At 40.1% G+C, this 27548-nt stretch overlaps 1 protein-coding gene and 1 pseudogene across 2 annotated transcripts in view; one reads left to right on the forward strand and one right to left on the reverse strand.

Moving 5' to 3' along the window:
• Positions 1–27548, forward strand: part of LOC137755070 (large ribosomal subunit protein eL19) — a 406958-nt gene that overhangs the window by 266477 nt on the left and 112933 nt on the right. The window lies entirely within an intron of this gene.
• On the reverse strand, positions 11004–11577 carry LOC137754943 (large ribosomal subunit protein eL36 pseudogene; annotated as a pseudogene).

Raw genomic sequence — 27548 nt, forward strand, 5'->3', positions numbered from 1 at the left:
GGTAAGGAAATTCCACAAATTTCTTTGATTAAAACAATATACAGGTTTCTTTTCCTTAAAAATATTAATTTAAAATTCCTACAAGAAATCAATGTTTATTGCAGAAAAATGTAAAAATATACATATTTCCCCCCACCCCCCAAAATCAACCTAACCTTTCTACCTGGAGATAACCACTGATATCACTTCGGTACATCTCCTTCCTGTTGGACTCTTTCCTGGCCAATAAATATAGATCTATATCATCCCTTTTACTAGTTACATGGTATTTCACTATAAAGATATATCGCACATTTGTTTAATTGGTTCCGCATCACTAGTTTGTTTCCAATTTTTTAATATTAAACAGTGCTGCAAGGAGCACTTTGTATATTCATCTGAGGATAAACTTTCTCAAATTCTGGTTTTAAGAAGATAACACTTAAAATTAGGATAAGCTTCAAGTGATAGAAAACTCCAAACTACAGTAGCTTAAACAAGATAGAAGTTAATTTTTCTTATATAAACAACGTTTTGAGATAAGTAATCAGGACTGGTGTGGCAGCTCCACAATCATCTGGAACCCAGGCTCCTTCTTTCTTGTTGCTCCACATCCTCAACCTGTGGCTCCCACCTCATGGCCCAAGATGGCTGCTTGAGCTCAAGCTATCATATTCACATTCCAGTCAGCAGGAAGGAGGAAAGGGGGAAGAAGGGACTTCTCCCTGACACTTCAAAGACTCTTCCCTTGATGTGGATTTGGCCAGAATTTAGTAACATAGTCAGTCCTAACTGAGAAATATTTTGGAGGGCCCTGTGCCCAGCTTAAAAATAGGGGATTCTATTACTATATAAGAAGGGAAGAGCAGATATCAGAGTACAACAGCAGTCCCTGTACAAAAAGTAAGCACATTTTCCACGTTTTACTTTCTGATTTCCCAACCCTTAGTGAACAGTTTTTTAATGTCCAAATTAATCTAATTAATCTAACAGGCTAAATCAATTTCCTGTTGGTTCTTGATAGAGAAAACACATAGTTGGCTTATATCTTTTATATAATTGAAAATAACTAAAGCTACTTCTAAATTCCCTTCTTTAGACAAAGTAATTTCCTTTCTAATTTGATTTCCTTGGCATTTCCAAATCCTATTCCATCTTTCTGATGTATTTCTCATCTTCTCTTGATGTTGCTTTATTTTGGTCCCTAAGTCTGTTACCTTTTCTTCTGACTAAATCATAACTGGTTGAATTGAATTGAAACAGTTATTTGTCATTTACTTTTGTGCATTTATTTCTTTAAATACTAAGAGTAAAGCCCACTGATTGAGGACTTTTTATCTTCTCTTTTGTCCTCATTTTTTTTAACGGAAAAGATGGGTATTTTCTTTTTTGACTCTTCATGTTTAAAGACTAGTCAGCTGAATCACAAAAATTGCCAGCAAAAATAATAAGGCAGATTCAAGTGACTTGTATAGGGCAGTCAGAGAAAAATATACAAACGAGAATAAAAAGATGTATAAACTAAGGGTATGTGGAACCAGGGACTGTTACATAGAGTCCTTAGGATGTAACATGGTGACAAGATTTCATCCAATAAAAGTCTTTGGCAGGAGAATAGCAAGAAATTCTTCACTTTTCAGACAAGGACACCAAGGCCCAACAAGTTGTGTCTTTCCCAAGATTTTCAACTCCAGTGTCCTTCCCGGCATGAAGCCAGTTTTAGTGATTACGTTTGGATCATGTCAAATTTTGCCTGGAAAAGCGCTATGTTAAAAAGTCTACTATATAAAAAGAAGGAAAAAAGAGAGAGAGAGAAAAAAAGTCTTATAAAGTAATGTGTGTGGTTTTATACTATTTTAAAATGAAAAAAATGTATATATAAGTATATAAAATACTGGAAGTGTAAGCTGATAGGGTAGGGGGTCCCCAGAGAAAGAGAACCAGATATAGCCTTTTGACATGAGAAGCCATTTGAGGCTTAAGTCATTTTGCGATCTAAGTCTGGTCATATTGCTTGCCCTTGAACAGGTCTCGGTAATAATGATCTTAAGGGAACAAAAGAACAAACTGTTACCAGGCAAGAGAAGTAGCAATATTAAAGATAATAAATCAGTTGTAAATACTCCAGGTTCTGTTTCAAAGGTAAAGATTGGCCTGAAGCACTTTCTTGAGCTGTTTTGCAGAATTCAAACCCCCGTCAAGCGCTCATCAGATCAACTGGAATCTTAAGGGACGATGATGTTGACGTCTTCTGACCCTCTTGGCTTTAATCAATGAAAGCTTGAACTCTGTTGACCTTTGTCCCAATTCTATGCTGACTTCTCTGCTCAGACCCCCTCATGAATATGCATGTACCCTTAGCTTAAACTCTTACCCAATTTTGCTGTTTGGGGAGATACTGCTTTGGGAAAGATCCCTAGTGTTCTCCTTACTTGCTGCAAGTAATAAATCCCTCTTTCTCCCTATCTTTGGCCTGGGTGTGTCTTTTGGCTCAACACCCACTAAGAGGCGAACCCAGTTTTCAGGTAACAGGAGGAATGACACTAGTAATATGTCAGCAGTAGTTATTTTTGCGTGGCAATATTAAGGGAGATTTAAGTAAGTTCTTTTTTGTTTTGTGCATTTCGGGGTTTTCCAAGCTCTCTGTATTGAGTCCACATTATTTGCATTATTAGAAAAAATATTTAAAATGTACACTGTTGTATATTACTGTAGCACAAATGGAAGAGATGGAGAAGGGTTGACAAGGTGTTTTGGATATTTTTAAACGAGTATTGTCATAAACCGAAATAGAGCAATAAATAAATGTACTCAAATATTTAAGCCAGTTGATAGCTCTGTCTGGGAAATTATGAGGCCGAGGAACAAATAGCACAGCAGTTAGTGGACACTATGCCCTTTTCCCAAAATCTTTTTCTGATCTCCTTTCAAAAGGAGCCCTCCCTCAAGATTAGTTTTTAGAAAGGTGTAGGATTCTGAATTTTTATTTTTGGCCTCATGGCTTGTGGGATGTTAGTCTGGGCAGTGAGAGCACAGAGTCCTAACCACTGGACTGCCAGGGAATTCCCCAGGATTCTGATTTTATTACCCCTTAGATTGCATCAGGCTCCAGGCAGCTATACAAAAAAAACCCTGAGATAGTGTGGATTCAGATATGAAGGGACTAGCTATTGGCTCCCACTCTCAGAAGCCAACTCAACCCCAACTGGCAATAAATTTTTTAAAAATTGAAGTATAGTTGATTTACAATATTGTGTTAGTTTCAGGTGTGCAGCTAAGTGATTCAATTATATATATTTTTTCAGATTATTTTCCATTATATGTTAGTAAAAGATATTGAATATAGCTCGCTGTGCTATACAGTAAATCCTTGTTGTTTATCTATTTTATATATAGTGGTGTGTATCTGTTAATCCCATACTCCTAATTTATCCCTCCCCTGACTTTCCCCTTTGGTAACCATGAGTTTGATCTCTATGTCTGTGAATCTGTTTCTGTTTTGTAAATAAATTCATTTGTATTATTTTTTAGATTCCACATATAAATGATATATAATATTTGTCTTTCTCTGTCTGACTTCACTTAGTATGATAATCTCTAGGTCCATCCATGTTGCTGCAAATGGCATTTTTTAATTCTTTTTATGGCTAATATTCCATTGTATATATGAAGCACATCTTCTTATCCATTTATCTGTTGATGGACACTTAGGTTGCTTTCATGTCTTGGCTATTGTAAATAGTGCTACTATGAACATTGGGGTGCATGTATCTTTTTTAATTAAAGGTTTTTTTGTTGTTGTAGTTTGGCCGCACGACTTGTGGGATCTTAATTCCCGGACCAGGGATCTCGAACCCGTGTCCCCTGCAGTGCTAGCGTGGAGTCCTAACCACTGGACAGGCAGGGAATTCCCTGAATTAGAGTTTTCATCTTTTCCAGGTATATGCCCAGGAGAAGGATCGCTGGATCATATGGTAGCTATATTTTTAGTTTTTTTGAGGACCCTCCATACTGTTCTCCATAGTGGCTGCACCAATTTACATTCCCACCAACAGTGTAGGAGGGTTCCCTTTTCTCCACACCCTCTCCAGCATTTATTATTTGTAGACTTTCTGATGATAGCTATTCTGAGCTGTGTGAAGTGATATCTCACTGTGATTTTGATTTGTGTTTCTCTAGTAATTAGCAATGTTGAACATCTTTTCATGTCCAACTGGCAATAAATTTAATCCCATATTTTATATTTTATAATTGAATTATTTGGGCTGTACTTTTAGCATTGTGTTGAGAATTCTGGAAAATGGTTTTGTTTTAAAAATTAAGGCCAATAAGTCACAAACTGGGAGCAAATATTTGCAAAAGACATGTCTGATAAAGGATTGTTACCCAAAATATACGAAAAACTCTTAAAATTGTAAGAAAATGAACAACCCAATTAAACAATGAGCTGAACAGATACCCAAGAAGATATACAAATGGAAAATAAACATATGAAAGATGCCATGCATCATATGTCTTCAGGGAACTGCAAATTTAAACAACATTCAGATCCCATTACACACCTATCAGAATGGCCAAATTCCAAAACACTGACAACACCAAATGCTGATGAGGATGTGGAGTAATAGGGACTGTCATTTATTGCTGGTGGGAACACAAAATGGTACAGCCACTTTGGGAGACAGTTTGGCAATTTCTTACAAAACTGAACATATTCTTACCATATGATCCAGCAATCATGCTTCTTGGTATTTACCCAAAGGAGTTGAAAACTTATGTCCACACAAAAACCTGCACATGGATGTTTATAGCAGCTTTATTCATAACTGCCAAAACTTGGAAGCAACCAAGTCCTTCAGTAGGTGATAGATAAATAAACTGTGGTATATCCAGACAATGGAATATTCAGTGCTAAAAAGAAATGAGCTATCAAGCTACAAAAAGACATGGAGGAACCTTAAACACATATTGCTAAGTGAAAGAAGCCAATCTGAAAAGGCTACATACTGTATAATTCCAACTATATGACATGTGGAAAAGGCAAAACTATGGGGACAGTAAAAAGAGCAATGGTTGCCAGGGGCTAGAGAGGAGGGAGGAATGGGCAGGCAGAGCACAGAGGATTTTTAGGGCAGGGAAACTATTCTGTATGATACTGTAATACTGGATACATGTCATTATATGTTGTCAAAACCCTTAGAATGTACAACACCAAAAGTGAAACCTAATGTACTTTGGACTTTGGGTGACAATACTGTGTCTATCAAGTTTAACAAATGCAACATTCTGGTGGGGGATGTTGATGCTGGGGGTTGGATGGGGGGGCGGGAGCAGGAGGTAGATGGAAAATCTCTGTACCTTCCATTCAATTTTGCTGTGAACCTAAAACTGCTCTAAAAAAATAAAAAAGTTAAGGCCAGCACTTAGTCTTTAATTCAGGGACACTTTTCCAGTTAAAAAACTAAACTTTCCAGATATAAAGCAGTTAGGTAAAAAAAAAAAAAATGTACATGCATTCCAGGTTGTGCGTGAGGGTGTGAAAGTAGATGAGCATTTGTACCCTTGTCTTTTAGAAGACAAAAATTAAATGTTCCAGAAATCTTTAAAAGATACTTTAAGAAAAAACATTTTTTTCTGTTCTATTAAGTACTTCTTATCAGATCTCATGAATGCAACACTAACAGCAATTATTAAAGCAAATTTTGTGTGAGTAGCTTTGGGAGGACAGTCATTACAAAACACGGGACAAGTATGGAAAATACTCCCCTGTGGGGAAAAAAAAACTGCTAAAAAATTAATTTCCAGATGGTCAACTCAGATGGCTTGGTTCATTTGGAACGTTTTAGAAATTGAAAACACTGAAATTGGGAAAACACTGAAATTGGGGAAACTCAGAAATCTATAATTCTTATTAATGACTGAAATTACTAAGTAAACAAGCCACAGGATCTAGAGAGCTCACTGGCTACTGAATAGAGTGCATTTCAAGTAGAAATAGGTTCTGTAATTTTTCCAGCAGGTGACAGCAGAGAGCTGTGTAAAATTTAATGTTTTCTTAAATGAGGAGTGGAAATCCTCAAGGTGGAGAATTAGAAAGAGCTTTAGTTGTCACAGAACACCTTCAGTTTATAGATGAAGAAACTGAGCTACAAAAGATTACCTGACTTTCCTAAGGCAAAACTCTTCACTAACATAAATTCCTCGAAACACGTGAGGCTATGCAAATTTCACTTATAATTACATTATACTCAAAGCAAACAAATTTATTTAGATATGAAAAAATATAATATTTCACATGAAATATTAAGGTATGATAGAAAAGCTTTTGGAGTATTTCCCTTTTTGATTAAACCTTAAAAAAAAAGAAAGAGGGGCCATCTGAAAGCTTTCTGATGAGAGGCACTCTGACAGGGAAAAAGTACAGATTTGGGAAGCAAGCCTGAATTTGATTCTTCATCCATCTCATTTCTGTTGTCTCACCTTGAATAAATTACTCAAGCTTTGTGTTCACTTTTTAAAAATTTCCTTTAAAAAATTATTTTATATATTTAAACAAATTTTTAATTGAAGTATAGTTGAGTTACAATGTTGTATTAGTTGCAGGTGTACAGCAAAGTGATTCAGTTATACCTACATACATATCTACTTTTTTTCAGATTCTTTTCCCTTCTAGGTTATTACAAAATATTGAGTATAGTTCCCTGTGCTATACTGTTCGCTTTTAAATGGAGTGATAATAAGTATCACATAGGGTTGTTGCAAGGTTTAGATGAGATCACGCTTGCAATGCGCTTGGCTCATAACATATCAGACACTCAATAAATATTACTTCCTTTTTCTACCCACTCTGGGGCACTCAGAGGTGGAGAAGCTGGGTACTTCCATTAATGGGGCTGCCAGGTAAAATACAGGACATCCAGTTAAATTTTAATTTCAGGTAAATGACAAGTAATTTTTTAATATGTGTATGTCCCATGCAAAATCTGGGACATACATACACTAAAAAAGTGTCCGTTTTTGCATGTGACATGCTCATACTAAAAATTACTTGTTGTTTATCTGAAATTAAAATTAAACTGGGTATCCTGTATTTTTCTTTGCTAAACCTGGCAACCCTAATTTTTAAAGGCTCCTGATTTATTACAAAATGAAGAAACACCAAAGCAGTGTTATACAATTAGTGGTAAATTTTAACATATTTACATTTAATAAGTTAGAATGCCAAACCAAGAAATATATTTTCATATAACTGCTAGTCAGAAGATAATGGTGGGACTTATAATAAATATCAACTCACAGGGCACTACAGGAATCATGGTCTGGTATTGGGACGTGCACTTCAAACTACATAAAAAATGTCTTTTAAAAATCTTTTTTGTGTGCCTTTGTGACTGTATTGTAATCTCATTTGGAGATGAGGTCCAAGATCTAAATTTGGGGTTCTTTGTGGCTATGAGGGCTCTGCCAAACAGCTCTCTGGGCCCCCATAATTAGCCTTACTCACTTTCTAATATAATAGTAGAGATGCTTGGTACTTTATCCTGGAAAAATGTTTCCTTTGTCAAAAATGACAGGATCTTTTATGTGGTTGTATTTTATGTATTATTTCTTTGTTGACGTTGGGGAAAAAGGCAGAGAAAGCTAACGGGATGAATGCAGCCAAGGGACATAGTGGCCCAATTTCTACCCTGCAAGGAACTAGAGGAGCTGCAGCAAAACTTTAATATACCCCAAAGGAGGGCACGTTCTCCTTTTAACCACTTGCATAAAGGAGAGTTATGGTTTATTATATACTAAAGTTGTCTGTTCATCACATCACAAGTACTTCTTTAGACCACGGAACCACAAAGGTATTAGGAAAGAAGTAGCCTAGACAAATCTAATTAAGTAGCTGGCCTCAGTGTTTGACACTGTGCCAGGCTTACAAATAAAGCCCAAACTCTAAAATATATATTGTTAGGGATCTCTGTAAAAATTACATTTATTAAACACTGAATAAATTTAAAAGAATATTTGAAAGATATGTGTGAGGAGAAAAGAATCGTGATGCAACAGACTCCTGTGTATACCTCACCACTCAGTTTTAGGAAACAAAGCAAAACATCATCGTGACCTCTGAAGTCCCCTAGGGTCCCCTCCCAGATCCCTTTCCTTCCCTCTCCCTCAGAGGGAACCATTATCTTGAATTTGTGTTTATAAATTCCCTTGCTTTTCATTACAGGTTTACCACATACATTTATTTTCCTTATATTTATGTGTATATATGTGCTTAAAATTTTAAGAGAAATATGGCACGCATACAAAATCGGTGTGAAAATATATATGTTTAGTTTAAACAACAACAATGAATACCTGTGAATCTATTACCAGGCCAAGAGAGAACATTGTCAAGACCCATGCCTACTTCTCTCCAATTGCATCTCCTCTCTTCCTCCCAGAGATGAATATTATCTGGAAATTTGGATTAACCATTTTTTGTTGTGGTAAAATACACATGCTATTTACCATTTTAACTGTCTTTATGTGTACGGTGCCGTGGCATCAAGTTCATTCATGTTGTTGTGCAACATCACCACCATCCATCTGCAGAACTTTTTTATCTTCCAACTGAAACTCTGTACTCATTAATACTAACTCTTCATTCCCTCCTCCCCACCCCAGATCCTGGAAGCCATGATTCCACTTCCTCTGTGAATTTTACTACTCTAGTGCCTTATATAAGTGGAATCATACATTATTTGTCCTTTTGTGTCTGGCTTATTTAATTTAACATAAAGTCTTTGAGCTTCATCCATGTTGTAACATATGTTAGAATTTCCTTCTTCTTAAAAAAAAGTTTAAATTCATCTGTGGAATGGGATTGCATTGAATCTATAGATCTATTTGAGGACATCTGACATTTTTATTAATGCAAATCTTACAGTCTATGAACATAGCAAAGCCCTCTGTTTATTTTGGTATTCTTTAATATCTCTTAATAAAGCTTTATAATTTTTCCCCATAGAGATCCGGTGCACCTTTTGTTAGATTTATTCCTGGGTACTTCATATTTTTAATCTATTAGTAGCCGGTGTATAGAAATGCGCTTGATTTTCATTTATTGATTTTGTTTCTAATACACTTGCTTGCTAAGTTCTCTCTTTTTTAAATATAAATTTATTTATTTTATTTATTTTTGGCTGCATTGGGTCTTCGTTGCTGCACACAGGCTTTCCTCTAGTTGCGGCAAGCTAGGGCTACTCTTCGTTGCGGTACCCGAGCTTCGCATTGTGGTAGCTTCTCTTGTTGTGGAGCGTGGGCTCTAGGCGTGCGGGCTTCAGTAGTTGTGGCACGCGGGCTCAGTAGTTGTGGCTCGCAAGCTTAGTTGCTCCGCGGCTTGTGGGATCTTCCCAAGGGCTTGAACCCTTGGCTCCTGAATTGGCAGGCAGATTTTTAACCATTGCGCCACCAGGGAAGCCCTCACCATTATGTTTGCTAATAGTTTTACTTTTTAAAAATCATGTATATACGTATGTTCAATTTTGTCAAAGACTTTTTCCCCTTACTCAGCTAACGTGGTACATTTCATTACTTGGTTTTCCTTTTTGATAACTTTGCATTATGAAAAATTTCCAATGTACATAAAAGTTGAAAGGATAGTACAGTGAACACACATATACCTATGATTTAGGCACAAAAATTGTGAACATTTTACTATTTTTGCTTTATCTATGTATATATAAATAATATATACTTTTTTTGAGTGGGCTGTATATTTTTTTTTCTTTTTTATTTTTTTATTTATATATACTTTTTTTGAGTGGGCTGTATATTTTTTTCTTTCTTTTTTTGAGTATATTTATATATACTTTTTTTGAGTGGGCTGTATATTTTTTTCTTTCTTTTCTTTTGATAACTTTGAGTCCACACATTTTATTTTATTATTTATTTATTTATTTATTTTTGACCATGTCACACGGCTTGTGGTGTCTTAATTCCCTGACCAGGGATTGAACCCAGGTCCTGGGCAGTGAGAGCGCTGAGTCCTAAACACTGGACCGCCAGGGAATTCCCTGTATGTTTTTTTTTCTTAACCATTTAAAGATAACCTGCAAATATGATGACATACTTCAGTATGCAGCTCATAAATATAAGGACTTTTTCCTATTAAAATGTAACATGTTATACCTAGGAAAATGAATAATTAATTGACTTCTTAATATTCAGTCTACAAGACATTCCTGGGGTAAATCCAACTTGGGATTAGTGTATTATCCTTTTAAACACTGCTGAATTCAGTTTGCTAATAGTTTACTTAGGATATTTGCACCTATGTTCCTGAGTGAACTTGGTATATCATTTTCCTTTCTGTGCTGTCCTTGTAATGTTTTGGAATGTTGCTTTGGCATTGTTTTAAATTTAATTTAATTAATTAAATTTAAATTTATATTAATTTAATGTGCCCATTAAATTAAGCTTGGTAATTGTGCTATTCAAATTTCATAAATCCTTACTGATTTTGTTTTCTTTTGTTGCCTGCTTGGTTTATTGATCACTTGAGGATATTACTGTCTCCCGTTATGATGATGGATTTTTCAGTCGTGTCTTTTAGTCTGTCAGTTTTTGTAGTATAGTTTTCATCATTATGTAGTGAACTTTTCGTATCTAATAATATTTTTTGCTTTCAAGTACATTTTATCTTGTTACTTTGTTACTTACGTAGTTATGTCAGCTTTCTTTTACTTTGTATTTGCTTAATGTGTCTTTTCCATTCTTTTGATTTCAACCTTTCTGTATCCTTATATTCTAGATGGGTTTTTAAAAAAGTGTATAGAGCTGGATTTTTCACTGCTCTGACAAACCTTTAACTGCAGCATCTATCGCATTATACTTATTGCAATTACTGATTTTTTTTTTAGCTATTTGGTTCCCCTTTTTATGATTATTTTTTCTCTGCCCTCTTAACTTTGTTTTGATTGCTAACTTTTTATCACTACATTCCCCCCCCCATTAGTTTAGAAGCTAAATATTTTATTCCTAGACTTTTAGTGCTTGATCTAAAAATTTGTTATGAGTATTTAACTCATCAAAGTCCAAAGTAAATCATTACCCTTTTGCCTTTTCCAAACACTGTGAGAACCTGAAAACACTTTAATTCTAATCACCCACTTTCTGACTTAACGTTACTGGGTTGTATATTTTAGTTCTACCTTAATTGAGGTTGGGTTTTGTTGTTTTGTTTGTTTGTTTTTTTGAGGTTTTTTTCCTGTACAGTTTTTCTTATGCACAGAGCAGGGAGGGGCCTCAGTTTCTTGGCAACTGCTTTCCTCATGGTGGCCAGGACATTGCTCAGTTCTCTTGCTTTCCTCTTGGCACAGATATGTGTCCCTAATGTTTTCTGGATAAACTTGAGGGCCTGCTTGTCCTTGGAGACCTTGAACATCTCTGTGTCATGTTGCTCATTTAGGGCAAAGCTGCACACCTCTTGGATCACGTCCTGAGGGAACTCGGTGTGCTTGATGAGGTGCCCAAGGCCACAGCTGTGTCTTGGCTGGGTCATGATCTTGGTCACCTTCTGGGCCTTGTTGAGCCCATGGCCACAGGGTAGCACAGAGCCATGGTTAGACCTATACTGCGGTCCCTGGGACCAGATGGCAGCAGATACCCTTTTGTTAGTTTTTTAATGCCTTAGAACCTTGCTATAGTTTTATGTAGTCAATAGATTAGATAAAATAGATAGTCCCTATGTGGTTAATTATTTTACCATTTACCGCTCTACCCTCCTTTTCATTTGTTTGAGATTCCTTCTTTTTCACCTTCGTTCTTTATAGATTTTCAGTGGGTATAGAATTCTAAGTTGATTGTAATTTCCTCTCAACACATTGAAAGTATTGTTTCATTATCTTCTTATTTTATTTTTAAATTTTTGGCTGCGTTGGGTCTTTGTTGCTGCACGTGGGCTTTCTCTAGTTGCGGCGAGCGGAGGCTACTCTTGTTTGCAGTGCGCGGGCTTATTGCGGTGGCTTCTCTTGTTGCAGAGCACGGGCTCCAGGCACGCAGGCTTCAGTAGTTGTGGTGCATGGGCTTAATTGCTCTGAGGCATGTGGGATCTTCCCGGACCAGGGCTTGAACCCATGTCCCCTGCATTGGCAGGCAGATTCTTAACCACTGCGCCACCAGGGAAGTCCTGTTCCGTTATCTTCTTACCTTTATTGTTGCTCTTAAGAAGTTGGCTATCAGTCTAATGTTGCAGCTTTGAAGTTATCTGACCTTTCTCTCTGCTTTTACGATCTAGTCTGTCTTTGGTGTTCTGCAATTTTATTATCATGTGTTGGATTGGAAATCTCCTTTTATTTCTATTAGAAATTCAGTGGGGGCTTCCCTGGTGGCACAGTAGTTAAGAATCCACCTGCTAATGCAGAGGACATGGGTTCGAGCCCTGGTTCGGGAAGATCAGACCTGCCGCGGAGCAACTAAGCCCGTGTGCCACAACTACTGAGCCTGCGCTCTAGAGCCTGCGAGCCACAACTACTGAAGATGGCGCACCTAGAGCCCGTGCTCCTCAACAAGAGAAGCCACCGCAATGAGAAGGCTGCACACTGCCACGAAGAGTAGCCCCCACTCACCACAACTAGAGAAAGCCCGTGCGCAGCAACAAAGACCCAACGCAGCCAAAAATAAATAAATAGATAGATAGATTAAAAAAAAGGAAAGAAATTAATTGGGATTCTTGAATCTGAGTATTCTTTCATATTTCATTTCTTTGGCTCACTGTGCTATAGCTTGAGTCATTTCTTCAGGTGCTTTCTAGTTCACTAATTCTCTCTTCAGTGTGTCTAATCTGCTATTAATTCAGTCCACTCAGTTTTAAATTTTATTTATTACATTTTTCAGTTCCAGAATTTTATTTATTTTTTTAAACTACTTGATCATTTTTGTAGCTCTTCTTATTTACTCATATTATTTCTTTTTTATTTCTTAAAAGCTCTAAAATAGTTATTTTATATTGTGTTTCTGATCATTCCTATATCTAAAGTTTTTATAAATCTGATTCTGCTGCCTATATTCCTGCATCTCTTGCTCCTGGAGCTTAGCTTCCTTGGGTTTTGTGATTTTTTTCCCCCATTTAAAAAAATTGAATTGCTTATTGAGTTTTGAGAGATCTTTAAATATTTTGGGTATAAATTCTTTTTTTAAATTAATTTTTATTGGAGTATAGTTGCTTTGCAATGTTGTGTTAGTTTCTACTGTACAGCAAAATGAATCAGCTATACATATACATATATCCCCTCTTTTTTGGATTTTCTTCCCATTTAGGTTACCACAGTGCATTAAGTAGAGTTCCCTGTGCTACAGTATATTCTCATTAGTTTTTGTGATTTTTTTTTTGAATTTTATTTTATTTATTTTTTTATACAGCAGGTTCTTATTAGTCATCAATTTTATACACATCAGTGTATACATGTCAATCCCAATCGCCCAATTCATCACACCACCACCCCCATGCCCCTGCGACTTTCCCCCCTTGGTGTCCATACGTTCTCTACATCTGTGTCTCAACTTCTGCCCTGCAAACCGGTTCATCTGTACCATTTTTCTAGGTTCCACATACATGCGTTAATATACGATATTTGTTTTTCTCTTTCTGACTTACTTCACTCTGTATGACAGTCTCTAGATCCATCCACGTCTCAACAAATGACCCAATTTCGTTCCTTTTTATGGCTGAGTAATATTCCATTGTATATATGTACCACATCTTCTTTATCCATTCGTCTGTCGATGGGCATTTAGGTTGCTTCCATGACCTGGCTACTGTAAATAGTGCTGCAATGAACATTGGGGTGCATGTGTCTTTTTGAATTATGGTTTTCTCTGGGTATATGCCCAGTAGTGGGATTGCTGGATCGTATGGTAATTCTATTTTTAGTCTTTTAAGGAACCTCCATACTGTTCTCCATAGTGGCTGTATCGATTTACGTTCCCACCAACATTGCAAGAGGGTTCCCTTTTCTCCACACCCTCTCCAGCATTTGTTGTTTGTAGATTTTCTGATGATGCCCATTCTAACTGGTGTGAGGCGATACCTCATTGTAGTATTGATTTGCATTTCTCTAATAATTAGTGATGTTAAGCAGCTTTTAAAAATCATTTTTTAAAAATTTTACTGCAGTATAGTTGATTTACAATGTTGTGTTAATTTCTGCTATACAGCAAAGTGACTCAGTTATATAAATGTGTGTGTGTGTGTGTGTGTGTGTGTGTGTGTATACATGTGTATATACATATATTCTTTTTCATGTTCTTTTCCATTATGGTTTATTACAGGATATGGAATATAGTTCCCTGTGCTATACAGTAGGACCTTTTTGTTTATGGGTTTTGTGATTTTTTTTTTTTTTTTTTTTGCAGCACTCTTAGGGGTTAATAATTTATCCCGGTTCTCCCTATTCCCCTAGGATCTTCAACTGGGCACCAGATATATATATATTTTTTTAAAATTTTATTTATTTATTTGTTATTTTATGGCTGTGTTGGGTCTTCGTTTCTGTGCGAGGGCTTTCTCTAATTGCAGCAAGTGGGGGCCACTCTTCATCGCGGTGCGCGGGCCTCTCACTATCGCAGCCTCTCTTGTTGCGGAGCACACGCTCCAGACGTGCAGGCTCAGCAATTGTGGCTCACGGGCCTAGCTGCTCTGTGGCATGTGGGATCTTCCCAGACCAGGGCTCGAACCCGTGCCCCCTGCACTGGCAGGCAGACTCTCAACCACTGCGCCACCAGGGAAGCCCCCAAGGGTTTTGTGATTTTTGACTGTGATTTAATATTTCTTAAAATGTTATCTGTGGGAATTTTGGAGGGCCTGAGATAAAGGTGGGTTCATCTAAGAGGATTTGTATTTGCTTCTTCCAGCACTTAGGACCACTTTACATTACATTCTCTGCTAGAGGCTTTTCAGACCATCCAATTAATATGAATCTGCGCTGCAAACTTGTTTTAGCGCTAGCTTTTGGTTACACATTTTCAGGAAGTTGTTTCACTTTCCTGTGGTAACAAGAATCAAGACAGCCCATCTTGGTTGCAGACCTTCCAGGTGGAAGGATTAGATTTATTTCTGGATTAGCCTACCAGTGAAAGTATAGCCTTTAAGGGCCTGACCTGTATGAGGAGGTATCCAGTTAGAATCTCCACCTTAGGCAGACCTGGGGCTCTGTCTCCTGTCCCTGGAGCTCCTTGAGGTCTTGAAAACTGAGAGCCAACTGGTTTGATAATTTCTCCATTTATCTCTGGGTTCCTACCATCACTTGGTTTTGGATGAATATTCCTTATTTTTATTCATGCATTTAGAAGAAAATATTTTTCGTATTTCATCCAGAATTTTTCGTTTTCAGCAGGGGAATTAGTTAGGATGCCTGGATTTATGATATCATCCAAAATGCAAGTCTGCATCACTTATTTTTCAATAATATTCTTAAAGCTTCTTTAGAAAATACTCAGGCTTTTATGTGCATTGCCTTTATGTGCCAAACCTTTCTTACATCTCTTTATATTATTCTTTCCTTTCAATACCCTGTCCTTTAAGTATGACACATACTCATTGAACTTTAGCATGTGAAACTGATATCTTTGGCTGATGAAGAATTATGTAATGTTAGGCAGAGAAAAAGATTTCAAGGGCAGCTGAGGTCTGCAATGTTCATGCAGTTTTGGATCATTTTTGCCTCTTGTTTTCTCTTATGGTTTAAACTTCAATTTTTAAATACTTCTAAATTGCCCTGTTTATTTTCCTCCTTAACATCTCTGGTAAACAGAACAGTTAATGTTTATCAAAGGAACATTTTTAAGGACAGCGTGAGCACATTGGATGATCTCTGTTTTCAGCGTGTTGGGTTTTGAAGCACATAATAGAAGCATTTTGAGCATCTGATTCTCCACATTTTATCAAATAACAAGTTTTATTTTCTATGAGTGCACTGATTATCGCAGCAAGAGCAAGAAAACACGGCAAAGAGGAGAGGAGATGGGCTCAACTCTCGCTTCTATTTCTCAGCCTTTCTTTTTCTCACTTTCCTTCTATTTCCTAAAACCTCTGACCAGCTTGGAGGAAGCCATACCCCACTCCTCCTGAAAATGAACAAAGATGGTACTCTTCTTACTCTCAGGAGCGTTCTCCCAGGTGACCTGCTTCAATCTCAGTTTTTTCTGGGACATCATTTTCTCCTTTTTTTCTCTCCTGTCTCTCTGGTTTCTCCTTCTCACCTCCTTCTCAGCTCTTTTCTCTTTACCTACTCCTTAAATGCCAGTGTTCCTTAAGGCTGTGCAAGAGACCATTTTCTCTTCTTCATCTAAACACTCACCCCACCTGTGGCTCTGTTCACTACTTTATGCTGATGATTCACAAAGATATATCTCCAGGTCAGCCTCCCCAGGAGCTCCAGATCCTCATAACCAGCTACCTACCGGGCACCTCCACCTGGATGGCTCAGGGGCTTCTCAACCCAGTATGTCCCAACTCATTTTTCCACTCAGCTCTCCACTTCCACTAATATCTGCTTCTCTTCCTGCTTCTGTTTCAGCCGGAACCTATTTTACACCATTCTGTTTCTTTATATCCTTATCTCCTTCTTTCTCTAAGGAGGGCCAGTTTTTTCTTTATATATATAATTATGTATATATAAATTTCTATATTATAGTATATCATTATATATTCATTTTCTATTCCATTACCAGTGCTACTGCCCCATCCAGCCTGGCCCTTATCCTTTCTTGCTTAGGCCACTACATTTGCATCTTTTTTTCTTTTTCAAGCCACTCCACGCGGCTTGCGGGATCTTAGTTCCCTGACCAGGGATTGAACCCGGCCCACGACAGTGAAAGCCCCGAGTCGTAACCACTGGTGTCGTGACCACTGGATCGCCAGGGAGTTCCCTACATTTGCATCTTAACTGATCTCCCTGCTTCCCCTAACATCCTCCTCTAATCCATCCTCCACACTGCCTCCAGGGGTTCTCCAGTGTGATGGTTCTAGAATGCAAATTTGGTGATATCTTTTCTTGTTTAAAATCCTTCACTGGTGCACTCACCTTCAGGACACGTTAGAATCCCTCCACGTAACGTGCAAGCTCCCCTACTCTTATCTTGGCATGCGCCTCTCTTGTACCTTGCCACACCCGCCCCGTGTGCCCTCAGAGTGAATAACTCACACTTCCCAAAGGCCCTAGGCTCTTGCACACCAGTGTACTTTGCTGGGAACGCTTTCCTCTTTTCATTCACTTCTTAGCCAGCTCATTCCTTGCTGTTTATCCTTCCAGTCTCAGCTCAGCTTCACTTCCTCTTGAAAGCTTCCATTGAAACCTCCTCCTCCTTCCTCAGTCTGAATTAGTGCCCTCCGTTGAGCACATTTATGTCTTGGAACCTATTTGTCAGTAGCGTGGAGCTCAGTCTACTGGGTTGTGAACTCCTCAAGGGCGGGAGCTATTTCCTGCTCTCTTTGGGATCTTTGGCACCTAACATGGTGCCAGGCACAGCAGACATTTTATTTTATTTATTTGGCCACACGGCTTGCTGGATCTGACCCCAACCAGGAATCGAACCCATGCCCCCTGCAGTGGAAGTGCGGAGTCCTAAACATGGGCCTCCAGGGAATTCCCAGGCATTTAAAAATATATATTTACGGGGCTTCCCTGGTGGCGCAGTGGTGAAGAATCCGCCTGCCAATGCAGCGGGCACAGGTTCGAACCCTGCTCCACGTGCCGCAGAGCAACTAAGCCCGCGTGCCACAACTACTGAGCCTGAGCTCTAGAGCCCGCGAGCCACAACTACTGAGCCCACGTGCCATAACCACTGAAGTCCACGCGCCTAGAGCCCGTGCTCAGCAGCAAGAGAAGCCACCGCAGTGAGAAGCCTGTGCACTGCAACGAAGAGTAGCCTCTGCTCCCCGCAACTAGAGAAAGCCTGCGCGCAGCAACAAAGACTCAATGCAGCCAAAAATAAAAAAACAAAGTAAATAAATTTATTTTAAAAAATTTATTTATTTGGTTGTGCCAGGTCTTAGTTGTGGCAGGCAGGCTCCTTAGTTGTGGCTCGCCCGCTCCTTAGTTGCGGCCCGCATCTGGGATCTAGTTCCCTGACCAGGGATCCAACCCAAGCCCCCTTCAGTGAGAGCGTAGAGTCTTAACTACTGAACCACCAGGGAAGTCCCTTCCCAGGCGTTTTAATCAATGAGTCTCTTGATTGGCTTTTTGATCCCAAGTTCTTTTGTTTATTAGCTGTGTGATCTTGGGTGAGTCATTTAACCTCCTTGTATTTTAGTAGAAATAATAATAATATGCCTGTCACAAGGATTAAATGAGATAAAGCATATTAAAATGCTTTGCAGATTGCATTTCACTGCTTTTCAAATGTAAGGACTTATTATTACCACTTATGTGTTGCTTTGATTTGTAGGCTTTTTAAAAAATATGCTCTCTTGGTTTTCCCCTTTCTCTGGGACCTTGCTCTGCTCCCCCAAATGCCCCGTCTCCCTCCTTTTCCAGCTCACAGCTTCTTTCTCTTCCGCCTGCAAATCTGTTCTCATTACACCCGTTCTAAAAGCCCATCTTCCTCCAATCCTACCTCCCTCTCAAGCCGTTGTCCTTCCTTTCTTCTTCCCATAGCTGCCGAAGCCCTTCAAGAGCAGTTTAGCTGACTACCTCTTGGCTCTCACCACCTACTCCTTTCTTACCCAGCACAATCTGGATCCCGTTCTCAGCGTGTCACAGTCACTGCACCCTTTGAGAGCTCTTGAGACCTCCTGTTGCCAAATCCAGCGGGCTCTTTTACAGGCCTCATCCTACTGGACCACAGAAGCATCTGGCTCTGCTGATGGCCTCCCCCTGCTTGAAACCTCCTCCTCGGCTATCCTGATCCTGTACTTTCCTGATTTCGCTTTTCTCTCTCCAACGTTGCTTGTTCTCATCCCATAAATGTTGGCATTCCTTAGGACTCTGCCTTCAGGCCTCTTGTTTCCTCTCTTCTCTGCTTGGTGATCTCACCCACTCCCACGATTGCCACTAGAACCTCTTTGCAGATGCCTGCCAGTCTGTACTTTTAGAGCCAAGCTCCTTCCTGAACTTTCGCTCCATGTGTACTGGATACTACTTTGGGTGGACTTGCTGGGACCTGAAACTCCAAATGTCCAAAATGAAAATTATCCTGTAAGCAGATGGGATAAATGGTTCCCCAGATGAAGAGAACCAGGCATGGGTTTGTTGACATAAGAGAAGCCATTTTTGGCCTAATCCATTTTGTGATCTAAGCCTGCACAATGCTTGTCCTTGAACAGGTCTCAGTATTTTTTTTTTAACATCTCTATTGGAGTATAATTGCTTTACAATGGTGTGTTAGTTTCTGCTTTACAACAAAGTGAGTCAGCTGTACATATACATATATCCCCATATCTCCTCCCTCTTGTGTCTCCCTCCCACCCTCCCTATCCCACCCCTCTAGGCGGTCAAAAAGCACCGAGCTGCTCTCCCTGTGCTATGTGGCTGCTTCCCACTAGCTATCTAGTTTACATTTGGTAGTGTATATATGTCCATGCCACTCTCTCACTTCATCCCAGCTTACCCTTCAGGTCTCAGTATTTAATTATCTTAAGTGAACAAAGAATGCAGGAACACTGCCTGTTATCAGGCAAGAGAAGTAACAATAGCAAAGATGATAAGTTAGTTGTAAAGACTCCCAGTCCTGTTCCTGATGGTAAAGATTAGCCTGAAGCGTTCAACCACCAGATCAACTGGAACCTAAGGGATGAAGATGTGGATGTTTTCTGACCCTCGTGACTTCCATCAACTAAAGCTTGGACTCTGCCTACTGCCCAAGCCCCTTCATGAATATGCATGTACCCTTAGCTTAAACTCTTACCCAATTTTGCTGTTTGGGGAGATACTGCTTTGGGAAAGATCCCTGGTGTTCTCCTTACTTGCTGCAAGTAATAAATCCCTCCTTCTCCTGCTCTTTGGCTTGGTTGTGTCTTTTGGCTCGATACCCACCAAGAGGAGAACACAGTTTTCAGGTAACAGTCCTGCCTCTTCCCACTGACCTGCTTCTCCCGTTTGTCTTATTTCTATTAATGGTCCTACCATTCTCCCGATCATCCTAGAGTCCTTGCTCTTGCTCTACTCCCACAACCAGTCACTTGCCAAGTTCTACAGATGCTCTTACTGAGAAATCTGTGGCTCCCCGACCTTACCATTATTACTACCTCCACCCCTACAGAAAGGCCTCATTACCTCACCCCTAAACCATCTCCATAGCTTATCACAGGTATGGCTTTTTTTCTTTCTTCCTTCCTTCCCTTCTTCCCTCTCTCCCTATCTTTTTCTTTCTTTTAACAAAATACCTACTATGTGCCAGGCACTAATATTTATTGAACACCTACTAATGTCAGGCACTAGGGAAACAAAAAAATTAATGCAGTGCAGGCCCATTCCCCAAGATGTTTAGGGCAAGTAGAAGGCTTATTTCAAGAGGCCCACTTTCCAGTGGGGGTCATGGGTAAGTAAGCAGATAATTGCAAAGAGCGTACACCCTGGGCCTTCTAGCTGGTCTCCTGGCCTTCATTTTCCCCCTCCATTCCAATCCATGTCACTTGCTCTGCCTGATTGACATTCCTAAGGTACAGTGACAGTTCTGCCAGGTCCCTTTATTAGCTCTTCATTGCCCGTGAAAGTCCTCAGCATGTTCTTATGGGTTTTCACAAAACGCCCCAGGCTGCTTCTCCAGATGAACCTCCACGGTTCTCTCCATCTTGCCCTCCACCAAAGCCCATCCTCCAGTTGGAGTTCTCTGAAAACGCTCTATTCCTGCCTCTGCCTTTCTCCTTATAGTTCTCTCTCCCATCACCTCTGCCTGTAAAAACCTTAATGACGGGTCTATTTTCAGGCCCAACCCTGGAAGGTATAACTCTTTCCTCCAGTGGCGCCTCAAACCCCCTTGTCATCCTCATGATGCCCAGAAAACCGAATATTCGATGAGCAAACCCATCTGCTGGAGACACAGAGAGCTGCAGCATCACCCAGGCTTCTGGGGTTAACAAGCAAACCCCGAGAGCCAGCAGTAGCAGCAACCAGGGTTTGATGGGAAGAGGCAGACAGCCCAGAGCAGTCATGCACACCTTGGACTCATGGAAGAATGCAGATGGGACCAAAGCCAGCTACGCTCAGTAAGGGCCATCACCAGTGTCATGGCGAGGAAGAACTGGAGAGTAGAACACAGTGTGTGGCCTCTAGAGTCTAGGGCACGTGGCTTGTAGAGCAAACTGCACCAATACCTGGGAAACAATCTGTTTACACCTCCCCACCAAAGCTTTCCCGATTACCCCCAGTCACGCATAACTGCTATTTCCTTTTGACTCCCAGGACGTGTTATTTTTACATCTGCTGTGCCAGTTGGTGTGTTCCGGTTTATAGATCTACTTATTTGTGTACTTTGTCTTGTCCTACTAGACTTCCAAGCTCCTTAGGATGGGGATTGCAAGCCCTGTGGCACAGGAGAAGGAGATTACTATTTGTAGACTTGAATACAGAGAAATGTGTTCCACTGTAGTATAAGGCAGGAACTGTCTTCTATACTTGGTACGCTCCAGGGTGACTCACAGGGTGACTTATGCAAGTGTGCATGTTCTTAAGAAATGCTGCTGATTGATGGACTCAGTCCCTGAAGGGATTATATAGAGTCCTTCCCATAATATTCTAGAATTTGGAATTCTGAACCAAATGGAAATTTGAACAACAGAAATCAGATAAAAATTTTCAAAAATCAAGCGTTTGGTTCCTGACACATACAGAAACCCCTAACTCAGTGTCTGACCCGTAGTAGGTGTGTCAAGTAAATGTTAACGTTATTCCATGGGCACATGACAGCCAACAAGGTAACAAGTTCTGAGATAGTGCAGCTGGAGAGAACTGGTTAGGTAACGTTTTCCAGCAGATAAACTTTACTCAGGGGTAACAGGCAGGAATGTTGTCCACGTGGCTAGGTGGCCAGGTCCCCATGATGTTGGGCTGCCAGATGGGTATTCCTGGACTTAGTAGATAATGCCTGTACCCTTCCCACAATATTCGGAAAGGCTGAAGGCAGCTGGGGAATGCTTCATTCCCCTCTGGCGGTGAAGGAAACCTTGCAAGTTTTCTGGGTACTTTCTTGGTAATCTCTCACCCAGGGTCGTTATTTTGAGGAGGTCAAGAGCACAGATTTTGAGCATCCTTCTCCTTTAAAGACACAGGCTGAACTATTCACAGATGAAATGACAAAACTTAGGTTTGCTTCAAAGTAACCCAATAAAGGAGAACGCGTGGGCGTAGAGCTGCAACAAGGAAAGCCCGGTGTTGAAGGTCATTATAACTTGGTGACGATTCATGGTACTAGTTTGTGGTGGTCTCGTGCCGCGCAGCATGTATCTTAGTTTCCCGACCAGGAATCGAACCCACGCCCCCTGCAGTGGAAGCACAGAGACTTAACCACTGGACCACCAGGGAAGTCCCTTGTTCTGTTTTTTTAAATTTTATTTGTTTTGGTTTTTAAAATAAATTTATTATTTATTTATTTATTTTTGCTGTGTTGGGTCTTCGTTTCTGTGCGAGGGTTTTCTCTAGTTGCGGTGCGCGGGCCTCTCACTATCGCGGCCTCTCTTGTTGCACAGGCTCCAGACGCGCAGACTCAGTAGCTGTGGCTCACGGGCCTAGTTGCTCCGCGGCATGTGGGATCTCCCCAGATCAGGGCTCGAACCCGTGTGCCCTGCATTGGCAGGCAGATTCTCAACCACTGCGCCACCAGGGAAGCCATGTTTTGTTTTTTTAAAGCACAGATTTTAAGAGCAGGACAGATTTGGGTTCAGATCCCTTCCTGCTATTTTTTGGCTGGCAATCTTGTCATTTAATGCTTCTGAGCCCAGTTTCCCCGTTCCTAAAATGTTAATAAGAATAAATCCTGGCTCACAAATTTGTTGCAAGTATATAAAGCACTTAGGGCAAAGCCTAGAACAAGATTGGCAATCAATAATGCTACTATGAGTTACCTTGAGCCTAACCCTGCTAGTTATACCAGCTCTTAGGAACAACCTGTAATCATGGCGTGGTTGCTGGCAGAAGGCTGGCCTGCTGTCGTGACCGTGGGGCCTGACACAGCTTTGGCAGATGGAATGGAACTGGGGATCAAATTATAGGCTTCAGACCCTTTACTAAAACTCCTGGAGGGCATTTCTTTTATTTTTATTTTTTATATATTTTTCTAAATTGAAGCACCGTTGATTTACAATATTATATTAGTTTCAGGTGTACAACATAGTAGTTTATTATTATTACTATTTTTTTTAAAAAAATTATTTATTTATTTATTTTTGGCTGCATTGGGTCTTTGCTGCTGAGTGCGGGCTTTCTGTAGTTGTGGCGAGCGGGGGCTACTCTTCGTTGCAGTGCGTGGGCTTTTCATTGCAGTGGCTTCTCTTGTTGCGGAGCACGGGCTCTAGGCGCATGGGCTTCAGTAATTGTGGCTTGCAGGCTCCAGAGCACAGGCTCAGTAGTTGTGGCTCGCAGGCTCGTTAGTTGTGGTGCACGGGCTTAGTTGCTCCGTGGCATGTGGGATCTTCCCAGATCAGGGCTCGAACCCATGTCCCCTGCATTGGCAGGCGGATTCTTAACCACTGTGCCACCAGGGAAGTCCCAGTTTATTATTTTTTTATGTTGAAAGTGGCAGTGAGAGGAGGCAAGAGGCAGTGGTAGGGTTTGGTGATGCCACTTCTCTTGGCTATCAGTGTTCCTGGGTTCACAGCTCTGCTGTCCCTGGGAGGGGTCAGACAGGGAAAGCAGAGCCCTGAAGTACAATGCCAAGGAGGGGCTGTCAGTTGCAGATCCCTCTTGTTTTCTGTCCTGCCCTTTTATATGTTTGTAGGCAGCCAGCATTTCACAGGCTGTCCTGGGACTTGGGGTTCTGTCTACCTGGGCACATTTTCAGGCTCTGGCTGGCAAGGCAGCCCCATCAATTTTTGCAGAGGGACCTGTGCTGGAAGAAGAAAAGTGAGATCACAAGGAATTCATTAGCATCCCAAATTCTTCTTCTTCTTCCCTCTCTATGCCTAGTCCCACCCCCAACCTCTATCCCAGCAATTTCTTTTCTTCCCTTTAGAGTAGCTGAGGGAAGCTGCCAAAGCCGGGCCAGGAGCTTGCCGTTTCGTGTGTCTTTTCTAAAGACCCAGCGTTCAACCCTCACCCGATGAGAACCTGCCAGAGCAGCAGGCAGATGATTATCCTTTCAGCGGATGGAGGCTTTACCGTGAGTAGAAAGTCAGGTGTTGGCTGCAGCTGTGGTCCCACATCAGGGAGGCGGTGCACACCAAGCAGGCAAGTTTTACCTGGGTCAGTCTGCAGGAAGTGCTGGGCCTTGGAGGTGCGAGGAGGGGTGTAGCCAGATTTGGGCTCCCTTCCCTGTGAAGCAGTGGGTAACCTGCTGGACCCTTTCCTGAGCTCTCTCCTTAGAGACCAGTGCAAACCAGCCCATCCTTTCAGCCTAGCTCAAGGAGGCCACCTCCACTAAGAGGATCCCAAACTCAAGGACAGAACTTAGGATGAACAGATTCCTCCTCATTTAATGGAGGAAAGTCTTAATAACCATGTAGCCAGCAATGGGGCATGCTGCCTAGCAAGGCAATGAACTCCCCATTACTATAGGTATTCAAGCAGGCGCTAGTGAGCTGCTTTCCAGGAATATTACAGAGAGAAGACCTGTCATGGGTGGGAGTTTAGCTACTATGCCCTCCAAAGCCTTTTGACCTCTGTGGGTTGTCATGGGGATAAGAGCATGAACTTGGAGTCATCCCAGGCCCAGGATTCAAGTCCTGGCCCTGCAATTAGATGGCCATGGGCAAGTCACTTAATGTCTTATTTAAAATAAATGATATAAGCATATTTTATTCTTCTGATAATGGTTGATCACTGTTTAAAAAAAAAAACAAACACAATTTATTGTGGACACTTTCCATTGAAATACATTTAGTTTTTTTGTTTTGTTTTGTTGTTTTTAATATTTATTTATTTAATTTATTTATTTGGCTGCGCCGGGTCTTAGTTGCGGCACGCAGGATCTTCGTTGCGGCATGTGGGATCTTTAGTTGCAGCAGTTGCGGCATGTGGGATCTAATTTCTTGACCAGGAACCGAAGTTGGGCCCCCTGCATTGGGAGCGCAGAGTCTTAGCCACTGGACCACCAGGGAAGTCCCACATTTACTTTTAACTTACCCTTTTTCATAGTTATATACTTAACTCCTTTAAGCCATGGCTTCCTCGTCTGTAAAATATTCAATAGAATAACAATGAAATTGTGGAGATGATGAAAAGATTAAATAAGGAATGCACATAAATTGCTTAGCATTTAGTTAGGCATCTAAAACATGATGACTAATCATTATTTGAAACCAGCACTGTCCCATAGAATATAATGTGAAGCTCCACACAAAAGCTAGTAGAACTGATAAACGAATTCAGTAAGGTAGCAGAGTAGAAGATTAGCATACAGAAATCTGTTGCATTTCTTTACACTAACAATGAAATATCAGAAATGGAAAGTATAAAAACAATCCTTTTTTAAATCGCATCAAAAAGAATAAAATACTTAGGAATAAGCCTGACCAAGGAGGTGAAAGACTTATATGCTGAGAACTATAAAACATTGATAAAGGAAATTGAAGCTGATTTAAAGAAATGGAAAGATATACCATGCTCTTGGATTGGAAGAATTAATATCGTTAAAATGGCCATACTACCCAAAGCAATCTACAGATTTAATGTGATCCCTATCAAATTACCCATGACATTTTCAACAGAACTAGAACAAATAATCCTAAAATGTATATGGAACCAAAAAAGACCTAGAATTGCCAAAGCAATCCTGAGGGAAAAAAACCAAAGCTGGAGGCATAACACTCCCAGACTTCAGACAATACTACAAAGCTACAGTAATCAAATCAGTGTGGTATTGGCATAAAAACAGACATATGGATCAGAAGAGAGAGCTTGGAAGTAAACCCACACACTTACAGTCAATTAACTTTCAACAAAGGAGGCAAGAATATATTCAATACAATGGAGAAAAGACAGTCTCTTCGGCAAGTGATGTTGGGAAATCTGGACAGCCTCATGTAAACCAATGAAGTTAAAACACTCCCTCACACCATACACAAAAATAAACTCAAAATGGCTTAAAGACTTAAATATAGACAGAACACCATAAAACTCCTGGAAGAGAACATAGGCAAAACACTCTCTGACATAAATTGTAGCAATGTTTTCTTAGGTCAGTCTCCCAAGGCAATAGAAATAAAAGCAAAAATAAACAAATGAGACCTGGGCATATATCCAGAGAAAACTCTAATTCAAAAAGATACAGGTGGGACTTCCGTGGTGGCGCAGTGGTTAAGAATCCACCTGCCAATGTAGGGGACACGGGTTCGATCCCTGGTCTGGGAAGATCCCACATGCTGCGGAGCAACTAAGCCCGTGCGCCACAACTATTGAGCCTGCGCTAGAGCCTGTGAGCCACAACTACTGAGCCCATGTGCCACAACTACTGAAGCCCAAGTGCCTAGAGCCCGTGCTCCACAACAAGAGAAGCCACCTCAATGAGAAGCACACGCACCACAACGAAGAGTAGCCCCTGCTCGCCACAACTAGAGAAAGCCCACGCACAGCAACGAAGACCCAACGCAGCCAAAAATAAATAAATAAAAGATAAATAAATTAATTTAAAAAAAGATACAGGCACCTCAATGTTCATAGCACCACTGTTTACAATAGCCAAGACATGGAACCTAAATGTCCATCGACATTTAGATGAATGGATAAAGATGTGGTATATATATATATATTCCATTGTGTGTGTGTGTGTGTGTGTGTGTGTGTGTGTGTGTGTGTATATATACACACACAATGGAATACCACTCAGCCATAAAAAGAATAAAATAATGCCGTTTGCAGCAACATGGATAGACCTAGAGATGATCATACTAAGTGAAGTAAGTCAGAGAGACAGACAAATATCATACGATATCTCTTATATATGGAATCTAAAATATGACACAATGTTACAGAACAGAAACAGACTCACGGACTAGAAAGCAAACTTATGGGAGGGATAAATTTGGAGTTTGGGATTAGCAGATACAAACTACTATATATAAAATAGATAAACAGGGCCCTACTGTACAGCATTATATTCAATATCTTGTAATAACCTATAATGGAAAAGAATATGTACATATAATGTATAACTGAATCACTTTGCTGTACACCAGAAACTAACAGAATGTTGTAAATCAACTATACTTGAATTAAAAAAAGAGAATATAATGCATGTCTCATATGTAATTTAAAATTTTCTAGTAGTCACATTAAGAAAGTGAAATTAATTTTACTAATTTATTTAACCCAACATACACAAAACATTATAATGTTAATGTGTAATCCTAAAATTATTACTGCGATATGTTTACAATAATTTTTTTGGTACTAAATTTTTAAAATCCAGAGTGCAGATTGAATTTATAGTACATCTCAGTTTGG

Source organism: Eschrichtius robustus, chromosome 20 (assembly GCF_028021215.1).
Source record: "Eschrichtius robustus isolate mEscRob2 chromosome 20, mEscRob2.pri, whole genome shotgun sequence".
NCBI lineage: Eukaryota > Metazoa > Chordata > Mammalia > Artiodactyla > Eschrichtiidae > Eschrichtius > Eschrichtius robustus.